The sequence below is a fragment of the Mauremys mutica genome, unplaced genomic scaffold, assembly GCF_020497125.1.
Source record: "Mauremys mutica isolate MM-2020 ecotype Southern unplaced genomic scaffold, ASM2049712v1 Super-Scaffold_100054, whole genome shotgun sequence".
Taxonomy (NCBI): Eukaryota; Metazoa; Chordata; order Testudines; family Geoemydidae; genus Mauremys; species Mauremys mutica.
The window spans coordinates 3,799,331-3,817,143 of record NW_025423258.1 but is presented as its reverse complement, the minus strand read 5'-3'; the positions used below and the strand labels follow the sequence as shown (position 1 = coordinate 3,817,143).

Sequence of the window (17,813 nt, the reverse complement as noted above, 5' to 3'; positions counted from 1 at the left end):
TGAGGGGACGAAGAGGGAGCCCCTCCTCTCTCCCAGCAGAGCCATCACCCACCTACTAGCCACAGACTGATACAGGAGATGGAGCCCCTAGCAGGGACCAGGAAGCTCTCCCTGGTCGGAAACCCAACACCCTCCTCCTTGTGAGGAGCTGGATGTGAAGGGCGGGGCAGCTCCCCTAAACCTCACTGCTGGATGCCCCTTTGATATCTCACAGCAGCCACTGGTCAGTCAGGTCGGGCTCCAGCACTGGGAGTCTGGTCAGCTTTCCTAGCCCCATGTAGGAGGATTATTTTCTGTTTCACAGATTAGGGTATTTCCACCTCCTAATCTCATGGGTCTGTTCCTAGAATCTAGGCCACTTATTAAACAACTCCCAGCAGGTTTGCCACACTCTGTCCTCCTCCCTTTCCCACCCTGTGCATTTCCTGCCCCGCTCCAACCTCCAAACCAGACTGCACAACTCTTTCCCTCTCTGGTGTATTTGCTGTCCCTCTCCCTCCTGCAGGAACTCACCAGCAACCTCTCGATAATCCCTACCTGAACAGGCTCCTCTACACCCATTTCTCTTCCCTCTCCCATGAGCGGTTGGGATGAGCTGGAGTGAAACATGGACGTCGTTCTGCAGCCTGTCTGGGGGAGAAGGGCAGTTGTGGGCGTTTCAGAACAGGCTTTAGTTAATTTCACATCATGACAGACATCCTAGATTCTGCCATCCTGGGAAAATGCCTGATCTCTTTATTACAGTGTAGACCTGGCCCCTCCTGCCAGGTTAAGCCCACAGAGACATTTTTAACCACCCTTCTCCCTCCCCTCACCCCCTAACAAAGTCTCTGAACACAAGGCTAGAAAAGAGCAGAACCAAAGGAGTCACTGTGGGGGATTCCCTCGGACACTGACCCCACGGCAGCCACACCCCAGCAGGGGGAATATGGAGTCAGGAACTGGCTTTTCCTCTCTCTGATCCTTGTTTTGTCCACTGGAAAGTGGTTCTGCCCAGGGATGCAGTAATACATGTGTCTGGGTGGACTAGAGAGCTGGAAATCTCTCCCCTCTCATTTCTACCACTGCCCCTTTCAGACTCTCCTTCCCCTGTCCTCTCTCCCTGCCCCTCCGGCTGGGACACTCCCATTCCTGGGGGCTTTGCTCTCCCAGGGCTGGATTTTCTCCTGGCAATTGCTACTGGGAGCAATTAGGGAGGGGCTGTTTGTGCAGAGTCACTTTCTTGCCAGTCCCCAGCACTTTCCCTGAGGTCTGTCAGTTACCTGGAGACTCTGGCTCAGAATTTAGTATTAACAGGGCCCAGGGCTGCCCTAGGGGGCTAGGACCAGCTGGAGAAAGTCATCCCCTGGGCTAGGCAGAGAAGCAGCTTTAATTAAGGTCACTTCCCAGCACAGAACCCCACTGGGGGAGCAGCAGCTGCTAAGCCTGGTCTCTCAGATCACAATGGAGGCTGCAGCGTCTGACCCAGGAAGCTGAACCCCAGTATCCTGAGCAGAGAGGGACAGAGCGTCTGAGCAGCTTCCCTCCTTTAGCTCTCTGGGGAGAGCAGCTAATGAGAGCCCCTCCTCACTGGGAGAATTGCTGATCTCATTTGCCCCACTGTCGATCCGGAGTCACTCCTTGTCTTTCCATACAGTGACTCTGGATTAACAATGGTCTCAATGAAACCAGAGTTCAGAAACAATGGGGGTATCTGGCCAGGGACCCCAGATACCCCCACCGGTCACAGTAAGAGCTGGTCACTGGCGAAGGGGAGAGAAAATGGGGCACAATCGGGGGGGGGGGAGACAGGGAACTTCTCAGGGGTGGGGGGAGGGGAGGTCACCCTGGGGGCTGCTCGTGGCTCTCTAGGGAGAAAGGGGGCAGGACGGGAGAGGAGGGGGGTCCCCACGGGAGGGGGCAGCGGTAAATCCGAGGGGATCTCAGCCCCCCCCTTTCTCTCCCCGCCCCTCGGGGGGGTCACCTTCCCCCCGGCCACGGTTAATGAAGGGCTCTCCCGCCGCGATCTGCGCATGCCCAGAGCTCGAACGGCACCAACCCTTCTCCGGCCCGGGAGAGGCTCCAACGGCCCCGCGCCAGCCAGGCAGAGCCACAGCGCCCAACGCTCCTTCGCAGCCCGGCTCCGGCTCCTCTGTCGACGTCACTTCCGCTCCGAGGAGAGTCAGGAACTACATCTCCCAGCCTGCCCCGGGGCCGCTTCCGTCCTATTCGCAGCCCAGGGAAGGGAGGGTTTTAGCAGCTGTTACTGCGCATGCTCCGTGCGAGCCCCGCTGCAGGCGGGAGAACAAGGCTGCTGCTGCCGCCTCCGCGTGAGCCGGGCCCGGGCTGAGCCGCTGCTGCTCCCCGGGGGGGCCCGGCCGGGGGGGGGTTTCTCCAGCTGGGCCCCGCCCCCCGGGCAGCCCCGGGCTCTGCCCGCCCCAGCCCCGCCCGGAGCCCCCGGGGAGTGAGAGACCCCGGGGGGGGGGCGCTGGGGGGGCGGGCACGTGACTCTGCCCCGGGGAACCCGGGAGAAGCCTCGGAGCCGCCTCGGCCCCAGCGGAGCCGCAGCAGGATCCGCCCCCGGGGGGGGGGAGCCCGGTGGGGGGGGGGAAGGTCAGTGGGACGCGGGGGGGGGGGGGGGTTGAACTGTCCCTGGGCAGCCAGGAAATTCCCGGGGGGGGTCGAAGGGGGGAGGGGGGTGAATTGGATCCTGTCCCTGTTTGTGCCACTCGCCTCTCGCCCCCGATACAAATTCTCTCCAGTTCTGTCCCTTTTCTCGCTCAGTGTCTCACCCGGGCTGTAAAATCCGGGGAGATTCACCCCCTTTCCCCTCCAATGAGCCGCTCTCCCGCCTCCCCCATTTCCCCCTGGTCTCTCCAGGAGTCTGATTCTCCACCTCCAGTTGCAGGTCGTGACACGTTTTCTCTGCAAATCTCAAGGGTTGATATAAAATACCCTAAACATTTGCCCCCCTTCTCTCTAGTTGTCTATTTCTAATTGAATATGCCCTGAGATTTCCCCGTCTCTCTAATTATAAAATACCAAGAAAATCTCAGTTTTGCACCTTTTCTCAGATTCTTGAACATAGCTTGGTGGGGCAGGGCTGGGCTGGCAGGGGCTGTGGGTCGGGAGTGAGGGGCACCATCAGAGGTTGAGGGGGGGCAGGGTTGGACTGTAAGGGGGCTGTGGGTCGGGAGTGAGGGGCACCATTAAAGCTTCAGCCGGGGCCACCCCCCAGCTATAGCCCTGTACTGTATGTACAGGATGTTTCTAAACACACAGCACGTGCACACTACTTCCCCCCCCCCCCCCAGTGTAGTATTAAATTGCTTGGTTTACATTGTGATCCGCAAAGCTGAGTCAGGTGCCTGAACTCCCCACACAATACCTGGGTTCCACAGGCACCTTCCACTGTGAGTCACAAACGCCAGTTCACTAGGTGGGGAGCCATGTGAGCTAGTCAATGGGAGAGGCTGGCAAGGGGGAGGTACTAGCACCGCATGAGGAATATTCAACGTCATTGAAATATAGTCAGAAGTAAAATTTCATTGCTCGGTGCTGCAGAACAGTCAACGTTTCCAGCCGATGGGACTGCAGCTGGGGGGGTGGGGATTCCATTTGAAAACTTGAAAGAGGTAAACAATGAACAGAAAACCACACAGACATTGAATAGTAACAGTAACAAAGGACAGTCAAATAGCAAGAAACGAACAGAAAAAAATAACATGAAGAGACTAAAAAAAAATCTACAAAAGAAATCAAAGACATTGAAAAAAAATGTCACCGCAGAGCTGGTGGGGCAGGGCTGGACTGGCAGGGGGCTGTGGATCAGGAGTGAGGGGCTGGGAGAAGCACATTGTCCTAAACCCTGCCCCCCCCCCTCAAAGATAGATGCCTAAATCTGGGTTGCAGGGGGGTGGCTGTGGCTTAGCACTCCACAAATGGGAACCCAGCCCCTGCCGTCAGGTGACTCAGGTGCCTAAGGCATTTCTTGGACTGGAGGTAGGCAGCTGCCTCAAGCCACACAAACTGGCGGTAGGGGGAGAAGGAAGAGGTGGGGTTGGTCACATCAGCTGCTTTATAACGCTTAGCCCCACGGTTCACACACTCCCCTGGGCTGTGGGAGACCCGGGTTCAGTTCCCCCTGGCTGGAAGAGCTGATGAACGTGAGTACCAACCTCAGGCCAAACAGCTACAAACTACTCAACCTTATATGCTGCTTCCATGACACCATGTATCAGCGGGTGCCAACTCATCCGATCCCTTTCCTGTAGCCCACGGGGTAAGCAGAGCTGGGTGCCTGCCCCTATATTATTTACTTGGTTCCAGGCTGGAGTGCTAGAAGTCGCTGCGTTTTGCTACCGTACAGATGTCCAGTGCTGGATGAAACTTCTGGGGGCCTGGCACCAAACATATGTGTGGGCCCCCATGGGGAATAATTGTAAAAGACAGGAGATCAACACAGGACTTGTCTTTGACACAGCACACAGGTTTTATTAACAATATTTGAAGTTTAAGTTGCAGATGGAGGTGGCTGCCACTAGGGTACCAGCAGTGGTAGCCCGAGGGGAAAAAAAGATACACACACAAGTGGATATAAACTAAATTATAAAAGAAAACAGAGAAAATGAAACACAGCTAACAAAAGCCAGAGCACCCAAAATACTAGCCATGTGCTGCTCCCACTAAAAAGGCCCATTCCCACTAGCTCACCATTCACATTTCTCATAGGAACCACCAGGGCTTGTATTACATTTTGATATGAAATTGGGGGTGAATTTAAAACTATTTAAAATATTTTAAAAATAAAAAAACATCAAAATTTTAATACATTTTACTGACAGTATAATTAGTCATACTAGACTTGCTTGTCCTCCCCCCAAGGCCGAGAGGCACACAGACTGGGATCAGGACCAGCTGTGCCCCCAAAAGACCAGGCCAACCCTCCAAATCAGACCAGAGCCACATCCCTCCCCCAGAACAACCCCCTGGAACTGGACCACTTTGAATCAGGCTCTAAGACACCATAAACTGTACGGACTACCTAAGACAAAAATACCATTTCTCATTCTTTTTTCTTTGTTTTTTGAAAAGTAAACGTAAGAGTGGCCAGGCTAGGTCAAACCAAAGGTCCATCTAGCCCAGTATCCTGTCTGCCGAAGAAGTGGGCTGGAGCCCACGAAAGCTTATGCTACAATAAATTTGTTAGTCTCCAAGGTGCCACAAGTCCTCCTGTTCTTTTTGTGGATACAGACTAACACGGCTGCTACTCTGAAACCTGTCTTCCAACAGTGGCCAATGCCCGGTGCCCCAGAGGGAATGAACAGAACAGGTAATGATCCAGTGAGCCATCCCCTGTCACCTATTCCCAGCTTCTGGCAAACAGAGGCTAGAGACACCATCCCTGCCCATCCTGGCTAATAGTCCCAGGGACCTCTCCTCCATGAATTTATCTAGTTCTTTTTTAACCCTTTTATAATCTTGGCCTTCACAACATCCTCTGGCGAGGAGTTCCACAGGTTGACTGTGCGTTGTATGAAGAAATACTGCCTTTGGTTTGTTTTAAACCTGCTGCCTCTTCATTTGATTTGGTGACCCCTACTTCTTGTGTTAGAAGAAGTAGTAAACACCACTTCTGTATCTACTTTCTCTACACCAGTCATGATTTTATAGACCTCTCATCTCCCCCACCCTGCATATCTTGTGAACTGGGCTTTTCCCTCCCTGCTGCTGCAGCCTCCTCCCCACTCTTGGGCACAGCACCCACACACCCCTCTGCCCCTGCAGCCAGCTCCCCCCTCTAGGGCTGCTTGGTTGCCAATATTCCTGATGCTGGGAACTGAGAGGGGAGGGGATGGCAGGAGAAAGGCAGGTAATGCCCTTCCCCCCCAGGGGAACAGGCCTGGGGGCTGGTCAGTGCTGGGAGGGGACAGTCTCTGCTGCGGGTGTCACTGTCCGGGACAGAGACTCTCTCCAGCCTGAGCTGGGACTGGGCAGATTATCAGGGGACACATATTTGTGCCCCCTTTATTGTTTTCAGGATTGAAATAAGGGCGGAGAACCCCAGAGAAGGTGTCAGTGAAAGTGAAGAGATGGGACTTGTCAGTCACATTGTAAAAGGAGACCTCGCCCGCCTCATAGTCCAGGAAAATCCCCACCCGTCTGGGCCTGACGCTCACGGACAGCAAGGTCGGGGGGGAGGCATTGGCCTCGCATTGCCCAGCATGCTGCCATATTATCCAGGTTCCATTCTTCGGTAGAAATAGAATATGCCCCTTCCTGCGCCCATCTTCCCTACAGACCCCCAGAGTCCAGAGATTCTTTTCTCCAACCTCCACCTCCCAGTAATGTCTCCCGCCCGTGAATCCCTCAGCGCCCAGGACAACCGCCATAGTATCAAATCTCTCCGGATTGTCAGGCAGATCCTGGCGCTCGTCTCGGTGTGTCACACGTTTCCGATCCTCAGCCAGGACGAGGTAGGGATTTGCTGTGCTGGGATCCAGAGTCACATCCACTGGGGAGAGAGTCACAGAGTCACTGCCGGGGCCAGAGGCTGGCCATTCTAGGGGGGCACAATCTAAAGGGGAGGACATGTGACCACCCCATGTGTCTTCTCCCCTGTGCCCGGCCCAGGGCTGCCCCGCTCCTCCTGCCCCATGTTACCTGTGGGAGCGGGGGGGAGAGCTCTGTCCTTTTCCCACTGCACCTGTGCCCCAGGGCCTGGGCGGGGAGTGGGACAGAGCCTTTCTGATGTGGCCAAAGCCAGCTGCTCCTGGTCGCTGCCTCTGTGCAGCTGAGCCAGCCTGGCTGGGGTGACAGCTCCTGCTCCCTGCCTGGGCCCACCTGCGGGGGATGGGGGCTGAGCTGAGGGGACTCTGGCTCACTCAGCACCTGGTCCCGCATCCATCCTCCTGCTCCCCACTGCCAGGGCTGGGGCCAGGCACAGCGGGAGAAGGGAACTCCCCCTTCTCCCTGCAGCAGGCCAATCTGGGCAGGCCCCCCCCCCACATGTAGCCTCGAGAAGTGGCATGTACACCCTGGCAGCTGGAGCTCCATGCACTGAGTGGGGTACGAGGACATCCCAGCGGCTGTGTGAGCCCCGCACGGTGCTGCTGACATGGCTCAGCCCTGACCCCTGCTGGAACCTCTCTCCCTGCGGCCCATGCAGGTCTTGGTCTCCCTGTGGTTGCCATTAATGTGAGTTATGATGTGAGCTCCTGTCCACTAAGAACTGGCCTCGGGCTGGGCTGAGATCGGTGACAGGGAAGTGAAAGCTCCCATCACTGCCCCCTGCCAAACCAGCCCATCCAGCTTCCCCCCGCAATGCGGTAACAGCAATACTCACACTTGGCAACACCCTGAGCGCCCCCAGCGGGCAGGGCGAGGGCCTGTCCAAGGGGCACAATCTTCAGGAAAAACAACAAGGAGTTCGGTGGCACCTTAAAGACCAACAGATTTATTATGGCATCAACTTCCGTGGGTAAAAAATCCCATTTCTTCAGCTGCACGGAGTACGAAGAAGTGGATTTTTTCCCCACAAAAGCTTATGCCCTAATAAATCGGTTGGTCTTTAAGGTGCCATCGAACTCCTCGTTGTTTTTGTGGATACAGACTGACACGGCTGCCCCTCTGAATCTTCAACAAGGGAGACTGAGGCTGGAGATTAGGAAACATTTTCTCACTCTCAGGGCGGTGAAGCTCTGGACCGGCTCCAAGGGAGCCTGTGGGATCCCTGGCACTGGCGGTTTGTAAGAACAGGTTGGACAAACCCCTGTCAGGGATGGTCTAGGCCCTGCCCCAGTGCAGGGAGCTGGATTAGGCGACCTCACAAAGTCCCTTCCAACCCTGCATTGCTATGAGTCTAGGTTACAGCTGTTCTGGCGCTGGGTCCAGGGCCCTGGCGGTTCTAAGCACGGTGTGTGGCACACGGTGGAGTTAACAATCTTAGTGATCACAGCAGCTGGCAGCTCAGAGTCCCTGCCAGGGCCTGTAACCAGCTCAGCTGGGTGTTACTGGCTTGTGTGGACAGGAGCTAGGGTTGCCACCTGTCCAGGTTTTCACAGGATCAGCCCATTGTTCAGGTCGCTGTCCTGCGAAATCTGAGTCTGTGCTGGATGTTAAAAGTCCTGGGTTTGTCAGTGGCTGTAGTGGGGGAAGCTGTGGGGTGGCAGTGACTGCTCAAAGGGAGCGCTAGCTTCAGAGTGTCTTGGGACCAGCAAGCGGGAGATGAGGAGCTCGGAGCTGGTAGGGCCCAGTCACCACGGTGGAAGTACCAACCGTGACGTTTAACTGCCGGATGGTAACGGGGTGGATCTGGTGCCAGACCCTGCTTTGTGAGGCTGGTGCCCAGGGCAGTGACAGGAACAGAAGCCTGAGAGGGCTGGTCTCCTCTCCCAGGGTGGGATGGGACACAGTGCCCGGGGTGAGGAGACAGGGGGTGTAGGTGGAGCAGGCAGATGTCCCATTTTTTACACCTCAGAGGGGGCAACCACAACAGGACCCCAACATTGTTTGTGTAACTGATCTGAGTGCCCCCCTCCCTCCCAGCTGTGTGCGGTAGGATACCCCAGAGTACATGGAGCCATGGCCAGTGGTGCTGCAATGTGTGTGCATGTCCCTTGGGGTCTCTAATCCCTGCTGGAGCTGCCCAGACTCTCCCAGCCTTCACCAGTACATACGTATGGTCAGGCAGCATGCTGGGTGAAAATACACCCAGACAGCTGTTTGTAGCCTATCGAATGTCATAGGAAAATGCTCTGTGTAGGGAAAGGAGCCAGGAGCTCCCACGGGGAGGTGGATCTCCCCATGGATAAAATATCAGCGACTTGTACAGTACCTGCGTAGAGCTGTGCGCTTCTCCACCCTGTAACTAAACACAGACAGAGGGGTGAGAACGCCCGTGAACACCAACACTCTGAACAGGAAACAATGTCACACAAGGGTGATAATGGGGGGAATGGAACTTACCGATCTCAGCCTGGAGTTTGGCTAAAAACAAAACACAGAGAAACGAGTCAGGATCACATCATGTTGCAGAAGGAAAGCGAGTCAAAAAGACTTTAAAGCAGAGAAGTTAAAATCCTTAGACTCAGCCAGGAGGCTACATCAGCAACCAGAGCCTGGCAGCTCCTGGGCAACAAAGGAATCAGCAAGGGGAGAAACACAGTAACCCCATCCTGCCACCTGGCCAGGTGCAAGAGGTTGTGAGAGCCAAAGAGGGATCCTTCAGCAAATGGAAAATATTAAAATTTTAACCCTGTGAAGTCAGTAAAAGGAGAAAAGTGCATCGGGTGAAGAGTATGAGGGGACTGAATAGGCCAAAGTTTAACTAGAAGAGTAAATGGCCAGAGATATAAAACAAATACCAGGGATTTATTTCAGGCTATCAGAATCAGGAAGCCTGTGAGAGAATCAGTGGGTGCCCTGGATCAGCAGGGATAAAGGGAGCAATTCAGGAGGGTGAGGACAATGGTGAGAGAATAACCGATTTCTTTATATTGATTATCACCATAGAGGGTGTTCGGGAGAGACCTACTGTGGTAGAACACACCCCTGTACTCACACTCTATGCACTATTGTAATAATCTTTGTACAAAGTATGCCTTGAAAGGTATCGTTTGAAAACTCATCATTTGCTGATCAGTACTTCCCTGGGAAAATATGTGTGACACATTTGTATGTGATGTTTGAAGATTCCCCTGTACAGTGTTATTAACCCAAGTTCCAAGCCCCACAGCTGAGGCCAAACAGAAATTGGCAAACAGGTCTGGCCTAAACAAAGGAGTGTGTGCTCTGCTTAATTTGCATTAATCAAGCAGAAAGGGAAAACAAATGAACAAAAATACTAGCAGGAAATATCCTCCTACATAGATTCCGTGTCTCAGCTGGAAATGTTTTTTCAAGGTGTGTGTGTTAGGGGGGAAGAACTGAAACTATAAAAAGGAGGGAAACCACCCCAAGGCCCCCTGTTTTCTCTGTCCCTGCACATCAGATTCACTGCACCTGAAGAGAAAAAGGAAGCCCTCATTGGACTCTGGGGAAGGGGACCTGACCTGAAAGTTTGGTCAGTAACCTGCTGGAGCATGTGATAAGAATCTGCTTGAATTTAATATAGTTTGTTAAGTTAAACTTCAGTAAACATCTTAACTTTATTTTTCTTGTAACCATTTCTGACTGTTATGCCTCATCACCTGTACTCACTTAAAATCTTTCTCTTTGCAGTTAATACATTTGTTTTACTGTTTTATCTAAACCAGTGTGTTGAAATAGAAATATATGAATAATTATGTGAGATAATAACATGGCATATTATTCCCTTAAAAGAATAACATCTTAAAATATTTTGTACTGTCCAGGAGAGGGCTGGGCAGTGCAGGACACACATTTCTGGGAGGAGATCTTCGACTGGGGGTATGCTCAGGCCACCCTGCAGTATAACCAAGGCAGAGGTTGCAGAGAAGGTTGAAAGATTTCTTCACCATATAGCCACCGAATCAACAAGAGGTGATGCTATTTTAGATTTAGTATTGGTGAGTAGTGAGGATCTCATAGAAGAACTGGTTGGAGAGGAGAGCCTTGATCTGAGCGATCATGAGCTAACTCAGTTTAAACTAAATGGAATGATAAACAAAAATATGGCTGCAACCAGGATCCTTGATTTAAAAAAAAAAGAGGGAATTAGTTAGAGAAGTGGACTGGACTAAAGAACTCAAGGATCTGAATATGGAGGAAGCTTGGAATTACTTTAAGCCAAAGTTGCAGAAGCAATCAGAAGCTTGCATCCCACGCAAGGGGAAACACATTTTTAGGGAAGGGTTGCAGACCAAACTGGATGAGTAAGCATATGAAACAGGCATCAAGAGAAAGCGGAAAGCCTACAAGGAATGGAAGATGGGACTGATCAGCAAGGAAAACTCCCTCTTGGAGGTCAGAAAGTGTAGGGAAAAAGTGAGAATTGCTAAAAGCCAAGCAGCGCTGGACCTTATGAAGGGAATTAAAACCAATAAGTAAAAGGTTTTATAGCCACATAAATAAGAAGAAAACAAGAAAAGAAGCGGGACCATTAAACACTGAAGATGGAGTGGAGATTAAAGTAATCTAGGCATGGCCCAACACCTAAATGAATACTTTCCTTCAGTTTTTTATAAGGGTAACGAGGAGCTTACGGGTAGTGGCAGGGTGGCTAATGGGAATGAGGATATGGAAATAGAAATGACCACATCCAAGGTGAAAGTCAAACTCAAACAGCTCAATGAGATCAAATTGGGGGCCAGCTAATCTCCATCCAAGAATATTAAAGGAACTGGCACGTGAAATCACAAGCACAATAGCAAGTTTTTTAATGAATCTGTAAACTCCAGGGTTGTACCCTATGATTGGAGAATTGCTAATATCGTTTATATTTTTAAGAAAGGGGAAAAAACTGATCCAGTTTGACCTCAATTGTATGCAAGGTCTTGGAACAAATGTTGATGGAGAAAGTAGTTAAGGACATAGAAGTAAATGGTAATTGGGATAAAATACAACATGGGTTTACAAAAGGTAGCTCGTGCCAGAGCAACCTGATCTCTTTCTCTGAGAAGGTAACTGATTTTTTAGACAAAGGAGATGTAGTAGATCTAACCTACCTGGGCTTCAGTAAGGCATTTGATACATTTCTACATGGGAAATTGTTAATTAAATTGGAGAAGCTGGAGACAAATATGACAACTGAAAGGTGTTTAAGGAACTATTTAAATGGGAGATGACAACAGGTCATACTGACAGGAGAATTGTCAGGCTGGAAGGAGGTTACTAGTGTAGTTCCTCGAAGATCAGTCTTGGGACCAATCTTATTTAACATTTTCATTAAAGACCTTAGCACACTCCCACTTTTTGTGCCAATACAATTTTCAGATGACACGTCAGGAGGTATTGCCAATATGGAGGAGGACTGGATCTGAACACCCTTGAAAACAGGAGTAATAGAAATGGGATGAAATTTAACAGTGCAAAGTGCAGGGTCATGCACTTCAGGACTAGCAACAATAACTTTTGGTACAAGGTGGGAAAGTTTAAGTTGAAAGTGACAGAAGAGCACTTGGGTATATTGGTTGATCTCAGGATGTCTATGAGCTACCACTGTGATATGGCCATGAAAAATCCTCATGAAATCCTAGGAGTTATTTCTAGTAGAGATAGGGCAGAAATGGTTACTCCCCTTGTGCAGTACGGCAAGGAATCATTACAGCTATTCACACAGGTTATTGCAGTGGTTCCCAACGCGGTGCCCGCGGGCGCCTCCACCGAATTTCAGCGGCATTTCGGCGGGGACGCCTCTCGATGACGCTGCTTGCCGTCGACAAGTGACGTCATCAAGAGGTGTCGCTCCCGAATTTCGGCGGGGACACCTCTCAAATGCCGAAATGCCACCGAAATTCGGTGGGTGCTCCACCGCCGCAGTAGTCCTTCATCTGGCGCCCGCCAGATGAAAAGGTTGGGGACCATTGGGTTCTATATACTCAGGAAACAAGACCTGTGCATCTCTGTGGACACCTCTATGAAGATCTCTGCTGAATGTGTAGCAGTGATTTAAAGAAGGAAGTGTTAGGATGCACACAAAACAGGACAGAAAAACATACCGTGTGCAGTACTGGTCACCCCATCTCAGAAAGGGTCTTTCAGGCGGAGCAATTAGAATAATTACAGCTCTGAAGACAAGGTCATATAAAGACTGATTGAAAGAGGTGGGACATTTTAGTTTACGGCGCAGACATGACAGAGGAATACAAAAGAGTGTGAGAGAGAGAAATTTGGGTGCTCATATCTATCTTCTTTCCTAATACAAGAAGAGGAGACTCAAATACACTGAAAGGCAGCAAATCTCACACTATAAGAGGAAATGGTATTTTATATGAGGCATAATTAGCCTGTGAAACTCCTTACCACAAGAAAAACAAAAGGATAGTGCCGTGGCTAAAGAGAACATGAAGATTTACACTGGGTAGGACTGAAAACAAAAACAGACAAACAAAGAAAAAAACCCAAATGGACAAAGGATTCAAAGAGGCCCAGGCATTGATATGGAAATGCAAATAATCAGAGTTGTGACCGTTCTCAAAAACACAAGCATTCTGTCAGGGAGAGAAACCCCCTCCTGCTTCAGGGCACAAGGCAAACATTAACTGATGGGGGTCAGGGAAGGAACTTTCCCTGGGGGCAGGTTAGTCTGTCATTGGGCATTAGGGGGTTTCTCGCACCTTCTCCTGAAGCAGCAAGTGCTGGCCACTGTAAGAAGCAGGATCCCAGACTAGCTTAGCCTGAGTCTGATTTGCTCTGGCAACAACTCGTGTGTTCTGAAAAGCTTCTGTTTTAGAGCCTGATTCAGCAAAACACGTAAGCACATGCTGAATCGGGATGGACTGACTCATGGCTTAAAGTGCAGCATGTGCTCAGCTACCCTGCTGAATGGGAGCCGGGTGCAGTGAGCAGCTGGGGAGAGGGAGGGGGACCCTGGGCCATGGGCCCAGCGCAGGGAGACACCACCAGCCAAGAGGCCTTGCAGGGTGGGGGCGATGCTGGGAAGAAGGGTCCTACCAACTGGTGCAAATTTTTAAACATCTTGCTGCAGGAACTTTGAGGCTGCAAGGCCCTGGGATTTTGGATGGCATGCAATGAACTAATGACTAAAATGAAGTGACGGGGAAACTGTTTCCAAGGAACAATGGGAGAAAAACTTCGCCTGGGCAGAGTTTTCATCACGAAAACAGTAGTGTGGCTGTTGTACGGCTGGAGGCACTAACTCTAAAAGCTGTCTGTCTGAGGTAATGGCAGCTAGAAAAGCTAGCCACAGGCTTGTCTCATCTGGCCAGTATGAGGAATCTTAACACCTGATGATACTCAGCTGGGGAGTCCAATATGCCTGCCTACACATCCCCATTAAGGCTGTTACCCACTTCTCTGTGGTGCTAGGACCCCTATAATCACCCTGGAAGAACACTAGCGTAGCTGAGATTACTAGAACATTGTGGTCTTCCAGGGTTGAGAGTTCAATCCTTGAGGAGGCCCCTTAGGGATCTGGGGCAAAAAATCAGTACTTGGTCCTGCTAGTGAAGGCAGGGGGCTGGATTCGATGACCTTTCAAGGTCCCTTCCAGTTCTAGGAGACAGGTATATCTCCTATTATTATATTATAGTATTTGTAATGTGGCAGCATCTCAAGATGAGGCCCCATTGTACTGGGCACATCACAAAGAGACAGAACATGCCACAGAGAGCATTCTCTTCCCCCCTCACTTCTGAAATGTGACACAATGAGATCAGTGAGTGAAATTCCCTAGTTGAGTTCTGTCTGGAGACTCCCTGCAGATGTGCACTTCTCCTCCGATGCCCATGCTGTTAACTGTAGGTCATCCAAGTCCATATGAAGATGGACTTCCGACTTCAAGGTGCAATGGAGATTCCTTGAATGTCTATCAAGTCCAAAGGACCTTCTGAGCCAATGGAAAACTAGGAGGATGACGTCAGCTCTTTCTTTACCCTACTGCCATTGCCTACAAGAGAATCTTTGCTCTCTGGTTATTCTGGAAGGAATACAAACTTTCACGCTTTAGATCAGGCCGCACAACTCGTAAAGCGGCGAGGGCCACATTACTCCAAAGCAAACAGCTGAGGGCCAAACCCCCTGGCCCCGCGGAAACACCTCCCCCCCCAGTACCTCCCGACCCCGCAAAAACACCCCGCTCCAGCACCGCCCAGCCCTGCAGAAACAAACCCTCCTTCCCCAGCGCTGCCCCACCAAAACAGCTGTGGGCCAAAAAGGAAGGTTGGGGGTGGGGAGGTGATACTTGATTTTAAATCAACAGGGGGCTCCCAGCTGAAGAGGTGGCTGGGAGCCCTCAGGGTCAAATTAAAGGGCCTGGGGCTCCGGCGGCTGGGGGAACCCGGAGCTTTGCGGGGCTGGGGCAGGGATTTAAAGGGCCCAGAGCTCCTGCCACTGAGGGGAGCCCGAGCCCTTTAAATCCCAGCCCCAGCCCATCCGCTGGAGCCGCGGCCGGGATTCAAAGGGCTCTGGGCTGCCCGCAGCGGCGGGGAGCTCTGAGCTCTTTAAATCTCAGCCGCCGCCCCTAAGAGGGCCCCGCACCCAAGCCCCAATGTGGCGTGCTGGCAAGAGCCGGTGCGCTGTACTGAGGTGGCCCAGCTTCCCCAGGGGGCAATTTAAAGGGCCTGGGGCAGGGCTGTGGGGCTGCGGGGCTCTGGGAGCTATTTTAAAAGTCCAGGGCTCCCGTTGCATCTACTGACCCGGTCCTTTAAATAGCCACCGGAGCCCCACTGCTTCCCCAGGGCTCCCTCGGTTCTTTAAAGGGCCGGGGCGGTAGAAGCAGGGGAGCCCCGGGCCCTTTAAATAGCCCCCAAGCCCCAGGCTGCTGCTGCTACACCGGTGGGGGAAGGAGGAGGAGGGGCACTCACCGTACAGGGTGGGCTGTACCCCCTGTACTTGCACCCCCTGCCCACACCCAGCCCCTGCCTGCAGCCAGCCCCGCACCCCCTGCCCGCAGCCAGCCCCACACCCCCTGCCCGCAGCCAGCCCATCTCCAGCCAGCCCCACACCCCCTGCCCACACCAGCCCCGCACCCCTTGCCCTGCCTGCACCAGCTCCTGTCTCCAACCCCTGCTGCACCCCCTGCCCTGCCTGCACCAGCACCGCACCCTCTGCCCTGTCTCCAGCCAACCCCTGCCGCACCCCCCTGCCTGAAGCCAGCCTGTCTCACACTCCTGTCTCCAGCCCTGCCAACCCCTGATGCACCCCCGCTGCGTCCCTGCCTGAAGCCAGCCAGCCTGCCCCACACACCCCTGTCTCCAGCCAGCCCCGCACCCCTTGCCCTCCCTGCAGCCAGACCCTACCTCCAATCAGCCTCTGCCCTGCCTCCAGCCAGCCCCTTGGCCACTGGTGCCCTGCAATTCCCAGGGCAGTAACCCTACACACCTGCTTCAATGAGGGGGGCAGGGAGCAGCTGAGACCCACACATGTGCACACCCGAGGGTGCCCAGACAGCAAGTGTGGAAAATCGGGACAGGGTGGGGGGTAATAGGAGCCTATATAAGAAAAAGACCCCAAAATCGACACTGTCCCTCTAAAATCGGGACATCTGGTCACTCTAGCACACCCCCAGGGAGTGGCAGGGACCCACACATGTGAAACGGAGCTCCTTTCTAGTTCAGGCCCATCTGTTTAAAAAAGAACTTTAGGTAGGGCCATACAGCCATATTCTCCTGGACATGTCGGGCTTTTTGGTTCTTAAATCGTCATCCGGGAGGAAAATACGGATGTATGGTAACCCTATTGGGACAAAAAATACAGACTGTGGCACATCCCTTAAATCAGAACTTTTTAACAGGGAACCAGTTGCTAAGAAATGAAAGGCTTTTTCTTACATTTTTTTTTTTTTTTAAGTCATCACTCCCGGGGCCCTGCTGAAAATGTTTGAATTGGGCCCCGCACTTCTTAAAGCCGGCCCTGCCGGCCGCGGCTGAGATTCAAAGGGCTCTGGGCTCCCCGCGGCTGCAGAGTGCCGTGTGCGTATGTTGTGCAGGCCTGCTTTAGAGCCTCAGCATAACTGATGGCAGGTAGAGGCAAACTTCCCTTGTGGCAAGTTATTCAATAACTGGCCACTACAAGAGTTCTTGCACCTTCCTTTTGAAGCAGCTGATGCTTGCCACAGTCAGAAACAGGACCCCCGGCTTGGATAGACCCCTGGTCTGATTCCATGTGGTTATGCCATTGTTTTTGGCCAGACACCACTGACAGAGCTAATGACGTGAACTAAATGCATGTGCACGCTGAGACTTTGGCCATGTGGAATCAGACCAGAGTGGCTTCAGCATGCTGCTTGTACTTACCTTTCCGCTGGGGCATACAAAGGTGTTCCAGGAACGCTGCCTAATTTTGCATTGGACCCAGTGTGTGGTTCCATGTCATCAGAAAGAAGTCCTGGAGACACATTTTCAGAAATCCCACTTGGGATGACACTGATGCATGCACCAGCAATCCTCGCAGCTGGAGATAATTGGCTGTGGATGATGACTGCCCAGGAATGGCTGATGCAAATCTTTCCCAAGCGCACTGCATTCTCCCTTCTTGTTCCTTTACCTTTTGCTCTGCGTTGTATCCAGATGCAGCAGATGGCCAGGACAATGACAAGATCCAGGATCACTGCCAGAGCCACCACCCAGGGAGAGACCCGTGGAAAAAAGAGATCTGCAGGAGAAATATTGATTTAGGAACAAACACATGTAGAATGAAGACAGGACATTGAGAAAATGGTGACACTGTGACTGGTTAAAAGAATCTCACAGGGAAATACAACGTGAAATGTGGCTCCTTTGAGTTTTATTATTAAGCCAATGAAATTCCGAATGCTAATCTGGTTACCAAACATGGTTAATTAATATAAGTGGGGATATTAGTGGTAGGCACGGGGCATGGCAGAGCTCCACTACACCCATCTGCCACTGGTGTAACTTAGAGCAGCCCCTAGGCTTCTCTACTGGATGTCAGGGCTGCAACCAGTGCAGACTGGCCCTCGAGATCAGAATGCTGTAACCAATTACTGATGCTCCACATTCTCCTGTGCTCAGGGAAGCTCAACCACACAGGGATTTTAATAACAACAAAGCCTGAGTCTGAGGGCGGGTTTACATTGCAGTGTAGACATACAGCGTGTTCCTTGCTCACTGGGGGCAGGGGTTTCCTACAGAATCTAGAATCACTAGGGGATGATTAATACAATATTCCGCAACAGTGGCTATGCAAATTCCCCAGTCCTTGAAGCTTGACCTTCTGGGGTATAGGAGGAG

General features: G+C 52.1%; 1 pseudogene; it reads right to left on the bottom strand.

Moving 5' to 3' along the window:
- Positions 1 to 5,465: 5,465 nt before the first annotated feature.
- LOC123358427 overlaps positions 5,466 to 17,813 on the bottom strand; it is a 168,774-nt pseudogene continuing 156,426 nt past the window's right edge.